This window comes from Erinaceus europaeus, chromosome X (genome assembly GCF_950295315.1).
Source record: "Erinaceus europaeus chromosome X, mEriEur2.1, whole genome shotgun sequence".
Taxonomy (NCBI): Eukaryota; Metazoa; Chordata; class Mammalia; order Eulipotyphla; family Erinaceidae; genus Erinaceus; species Erinaceus europaeus.
The window spans coordinates 91,514,856-91,520,855 of NC_080185.1; the positions used below are offsets into that span (position 1 = coordinate 91,514,856).

A 6,000-nucleotide genomic window follows, 5' to 3' on the forward strand; every position below is an offset into this window, starting at 1 on the left:
ATTTTAAAGATACCTCCTTTTCAATTTTTAAATTATCTTTATGTATTGATTAGATAGAGACAGCCAGAAATCGAGAATAAGGGGGAAGTAGAGAGGGACAGAAACAAAGAGACACCTGCAACGCTGCTTAACCACTAGCAAAGCTTTCCCCCTACAGGTGGGGGGGTTGGGGGCTCCAACCCGGGTCCTTATGCAATATAACATGTGCACTCCACCAGGTGCGCCACCACCTGGCCCGAAAAGATATTTCCTTAAAAGTAAAAGGGAGTCGGGCGGTAGCGCAGCGGGTTAAGCTCAGGTGGCGCAAAGCGCAAGGACTGGCATAAGAATCCCAGTTCAAGTCCCCGGCTCCCCACCTGCAGGGGAGTCGCTTCACAGGCGGTGAAGCAGGTCTGCAGGTGTCTATATTTCTCTCCCCCCTCTGTCTTCCCTTCCTCTCTCCATTTCTCTTTGTCCTATCCAACAACAATGACATTAATAACGATAATAATAACAAGAGCAACAAAAATGGGGGGGAATAGCCTCTAGGAGCAGTGGATTCGCAGTGCCGGCACCAAGTCCTAGCAATAACCCTGGAGCCAAAAAAAAGGTAAAAAATAAAATAAAGGAAGTCCAGCGGCAGCGCAGCGGGTTAAGCGCATGTGGTGCAAAGCGCAAGGACCGGTGTAAGGATCCTGGTTCCAGCCCCTGGCTCCCCACCTTTGGGGGGGTGCTTCACAGGCGGTGAAGCAGGTCTGCAGGTGTCTATCTTTCTCTCGCCCTCTCTGTCTTCCCCTCCTCTCTCTATTTCTCTCTGTCCTATCCAATAACGACAACATCAATGACAACAACAATAATAACTACAGCAATGAAACAACAAGGGCAACAAAAGGGAATAAACAAATAAATATTAATAAAATAAAATAAAAACCAAGATCAATGAATGACATAACTCCAGGGATAGAGAAAGCCTAGGAATTGCCAAGGTTAATTGTCATTCCAACAGAAAGGGACTCCATGAGAATGCAGTTTCCTTTAAATTGATCTTCAATCCCACCTAAATTGGCACATCTGCTACTTCCCCATTTTTATATATACAGTGCCGTAGACTACAGTTTCCCCTGGCAAACATTATTTCTCCACACTCATCTATCTTCTCACACCCTCTCAACCGGATTCTCAATAGTAGAATTAAGCAGGGTGAAGTGCCATATCATCCCCCCTCAATCCAATTAATTTACATCCTCCGCTAGTACAGCTGCTGTGGTGTGGACACATACAACACCTTTGTTGAGAATCAGAGCGTGCTGCCTCTAGACAGATAAATTACCTAAAAGAGGCTAGCCACATTGGGGTGAAAAAGTACCCCTTCCTTCAGACCCACAACCTTGGGCCCCAGGAGAAATGGACAGTTGGAAAGCAGAACTTGAATTCCAGTTCACATTTACATCCTTAACTGGGGCACCCACCACACCCTTGCCACACCCGTGTCTTGACACCCCCCCCCACACACACACTCTTTGAGGCCCACTTCTCAGTTTAGTTGTAAACACTTGGTCTCTCTCTGCCCCCTCACTTCCTCAACCCTCAACCATCACACTCTAGTCTGGACCACCAAGCCTTGCCCCTAGTGCTATGTAAACATCTCTCTCCAAACACAACAAGCGCTTCCGGTTTATTGAAACTAGAGCGTTGTTTCCTGTCCCAACTGATCTGACCTTGCTATAGCATTTAGCCTTGAGGACACTTTCCACCTTCCCATTCTCTTCCCCTTTTCCCTTTTTCAGCTTCGATGGTCTCACACTTCCCTTCCACTGCCGGACCATCAGAGGACACTGGAAGGCCAGGCTTTGTGAAACAGTGATGTGTTGCAGGCTGTCTGTAGGACTTCAACCAATGTGCAACAACAGTGTATGGCAGGGCAAAGTATTACCAGTGGCTGCTATTTTTCCCCCTAATGTTCTAGGGAAGCTCATCCCGCTCTAGTAAGATTCGCAGAACTCTTTGGTGCTAAACCCTCTCTTTAGTCTCATTCTGGGATTTTCTTCATTAACCCCAGATGGGCATTTCCTGGACCTCTCTTTGAAGCTCTAGCTCTAAAAGTCACTTTGTTAATTACAATCCACATATTCTGATTTATAGTATTTTCATCAGCGTTTTTCACTCCACACTGTTTCCTGAGTGCCGTTCCCCTCCTCCCAAGAATTGCTAAAGAGAAGTTAGTTTAATTTTCAGGCCAGATTTCTTTCCTCATTGTGATCAGAGAATCTTGTTTTTAATAGCTCTCTTTGATGTAACTTACAAATACACCCTTTGTGACTTAACATATGGCCAGTGTCTCTGATATTTTGTGTATGCTTGGGAAGAAAATGATTCTCAATTACGATGATGGAAAAGTTAATCAGCAAGTTAATGCTGAACACTCTCACCTCAAGACCCTTAACTAGATTTGTAAATTCTACCATACCTGTGAATAAAATCACAATTCATAAGGTGGTTTGGGAGGTGGTACAGGGGATACATTGTTGAACTCTCAGGCATGAGGTCCTGAGTTTGATCACAGGCAATGTATGTGCCAGAGTGATGTTTCAATTCCCTCACCCTCTCTCTTTCTCATAAGTAAATAAATATTAAAAAAAATTAACATTCATGGGTTCCAAGAATGAGGGCAAGGGTATTTTTAGAGGCCACCACTCTGTTTCCCACAAGATACCAATTTAAAAAACAACAAAAATGGCAGTCTAGTCTAGTGGCTACAGAGCTGGACTCTCAAACATGAGATTCTGAATTTGAGCCCTGGAATTTCACCTGCCAATGATACTCTGTTACCTCCTCTCTCTCTCTCTCTCTCTCCTTCCAATTAATAAATAAAAATAAACCTTAAATTTTTTTAAATGATCCCATTCAGCTTTTTCCAACCTTGGTTCTGGGGAGCGTTTCTGCAATATCTGTGGATGTGTGGTGGGATAATAAACCCACTTGTACTTCCCCCAAGGTCAGGGATAGATTGTAATTCCTTGACCTTGGCTGAAGTGAAATGGCCCTGCTCAGGAACACAAGGTTCATGATGACTGGGGGATTTCTAGGTATGTGCTTGCTACAAAGGCCCAGCTCTGATTCCCTTAACATAAAAGACATTTAAGGTCACCAACTCCACCCAGCAGCTTCTGAGGGGTCTGGGGAAATGCTGAGATCCACGGGATGTTGATAAAGGTGCAGGAAGTGGGAGCGGACCTTGTAAAAAGTTCAGCCTGCCCTTTCCTGTGCCCTTTTAAGGTTGATACAGTGTTTTTTAATTTGTTTTAAAATATTTATTTATTCCCTTTTGTTGCCCTTGTTGTTTTATTGTTGTTGTTGGATAGGACAGAGAGAAATGGAGAGAGGAGTGGAAGACAGAGAGCAGGAGAGAAAGATAAGACAACTGCAGACCTGCTTCACCGCCTGTGACCTGCTTCACCGCCTGTGAAGCGACTCCCCTGCAGGTTGGGAGCCGGGGGCTCAAACCAGGATAATTAGGGGGGCTTGAACTGGGATCCTTACGGGTCCTTGTGCTTTGTGCCACCTGCACTTTACCCACTGCGCTACTGCCCGACTCCCTATACAGTGTTTTCAGAGATGAACACAGGAGGGTGAAGTAAGTCTTCCTAAAACCAAAGTTCCAAAGAAGAGATTGCAAAACTCTTCTTTGGAACTTGTCTGGAGTCATAGCTGAAAAAAAGAAGAATTAAATGCAAAAGTAACAGAGATGGCCTGGATCTGTGTACTGAAACAACAGAACAATGGTGGAAGGGATCAAAGAGAACTAGAAGACTAAATACAGAGAAATAGATGTATCATATTTATGCATTGGAATATTCAATATTGGAAAGCTGTTAGTTCTGGACAAAAAGAAATTCTTTTCTTTCAGTGCCAGGGAACAAACTTAAAGCCTCATGCATACACCGTTCTTTAAGTCACCTCCTAGGACTAACTTTCATTCTGTACATCTTTTAGATGAAGTAGGGGATGGGGGCAGGGAGAAATACATCAAAACACCTCTCCATCATCCATGGATTCCACCTGTTTTTTTTTTGTTTGTTTGTTTTTTGCCCTTGGTGCTGTCCATTGTGCTTCCAAGGTGGTTCCGGGGATAGAACCCAGGGCCTCACACATGGAAGGCATATGTTCTACCACTGAACCAACTTGTGTGTACCATTAATCACTACAAATTTATCTTTAGATCCAACTTAATCCCAACCCAACTCACAATGGACTTCTTTTTATGAAAGCTACTTCCATTCAGAATGTTGCCCCATCACATGATGATAGAACCTAAAACTCCAGACATGCCAGACTTATGCTGTACCTTGTTCTCTACCCGATGCTTTACTGAGCCACTACCCCTCATCACCTCACCAGCATTGTTTATAGATATCAGCAAAGTAATTCCAAAAGTCATTTGGGAAAGTTAAGGGATTAGAATGTTCAAAACAATTTTTAAAAGAACAAAATTGAAAACTTTCATAACACTTGATTTTGAAATTCACTATAAAGTCATGGTAACCAAAACAGTGTGTCATTGGTGAAAGGACAGACAAAAAGTCTTTCTCTGTGACAGAACAGAGTCCAGAAATTGACTAACAGTACTAGCGGTCAACAACAGATTTGTAACAAGGTTACAGTGATGATTTAATGAAGAAAAGACTGTCTCCTCAACAAACAGAGCTAGCACAATTGGATGAACAAATGAAAAAAGTGAACCCCAACATATATCTCTGTGTTTTTGTTGTTTTTTTTTGCCTCCAGGGTTATTGCTGGGGCTCAGTGCCTGCACCATGAATCCACTGCTCCTGGAGGTCATTTCCCCCCCTTTTGTTGCCCTTGTTGTAGCCTTGTTGTGGTTATTATTGTTATTGTTGATGTCGTTCATTGTTGGATAGGACAGAGAGAAATGGAGAGAGGAGGGGAAGACAGAGAGGGGGAGAGAAAGTCACCTACAGACCTGCTTCACCGCCTGTGAAGCGACTCTCCTGCAGGTGGGGAGTCGGGGGCTCGAACCCGGATCCTTAAGCCCGTCCTTGCTCTTTGCTCCACGTGTGTTTAACCTGCTGTGCTACCGCCCAACCCCCGTGTTTTTTTTTTTTTAAATAAAAATTCACTTAACTTTCATGCCTGAGGCTCCGAAATCCCAGGTTCAATCCCCTGCACCACCATAAACCAGAGCTGAGCAGTGTTCTGGTAAAAATTAATTAATTAGGGGAGTCGGGCGGTGGCGCAGTGGGTTAAGCGCACGTGGCGCAAAGCGCAGGGACCGGCGTAAGGATCCCGGTTCGAGCCCCCGGCTCCCCACCTGCAGGGGAGTCGCTTCACAGGCGGTGAAACAGGTCTGCAGGTGTCTATCTTTCTCTCCCCTCTCTCTCTGTCTTCCCCTCCTCTCTCCATTTCTCTCTGTCCTATCCAACAACAAAGCAACGTCAACAATGGCAATAATAACCGCATCGAGGCTGCAACAACTAGGGCAACAAAAAGAGGGAAAAATGGCCTCCAGGAGCGGTGGATTCATGGTGCAGGCACCAAGCCCAGCAATAACCCTGGAGGGAAAAATAATTAATTAATTAATTAATTAGTTAAATTAAAATCCACTTAAAAGCAATCAGAGATAACTGTGCAATGTAATTTTGATAATGTATTCATTTAGTTTTGAGGTGACCTTGGTTTATAAGAATATACATGTTTCAGAAATACAATTTCAGCTCCTTAAGATATGCTATCATATCACACCCACCACTAAAGTACCCATGTCTTGCCACTAAAGATCATTGGACCTCCCCTGCCCTTGCAACCCACTCCTTTCTCACTCCCTTTAGTAAGCTCAGTTCTGCAACCCCAGTTCTAATATTTATCTTGATTCTGTTTTCCTTTGTTTCTTTATTGATCCCAGAGATCATTCAGTATTTCCATTTAAGTTTGCTGGAGGACCTTGTGGTCCAGGAGGTGGCACAGTGGATAAAGCACTGGACTCTCAGGCATGAGGTCCTGAGT

General features: G+C 44.0%; 1 non-coding gene across 1 annotated transcript; it reads left to right on the forward strand.

Moving 5' to 3' along the window:
* Positions 1-3,563: 3,563 nt before the first annotated feature.
* Positions 3,564-3,689, forward strand: LOC132536081 (small nucleolar RNA SNORA26). Its single transcript, XR_009547761.1, has one exon. It is a non-coding gene; the product is annotated as a small nucleolar RNA SNORA26 (small nucleolar RNA).
* Positions 3,690-6,000: the final 2,311 nt, after the last annotated feature.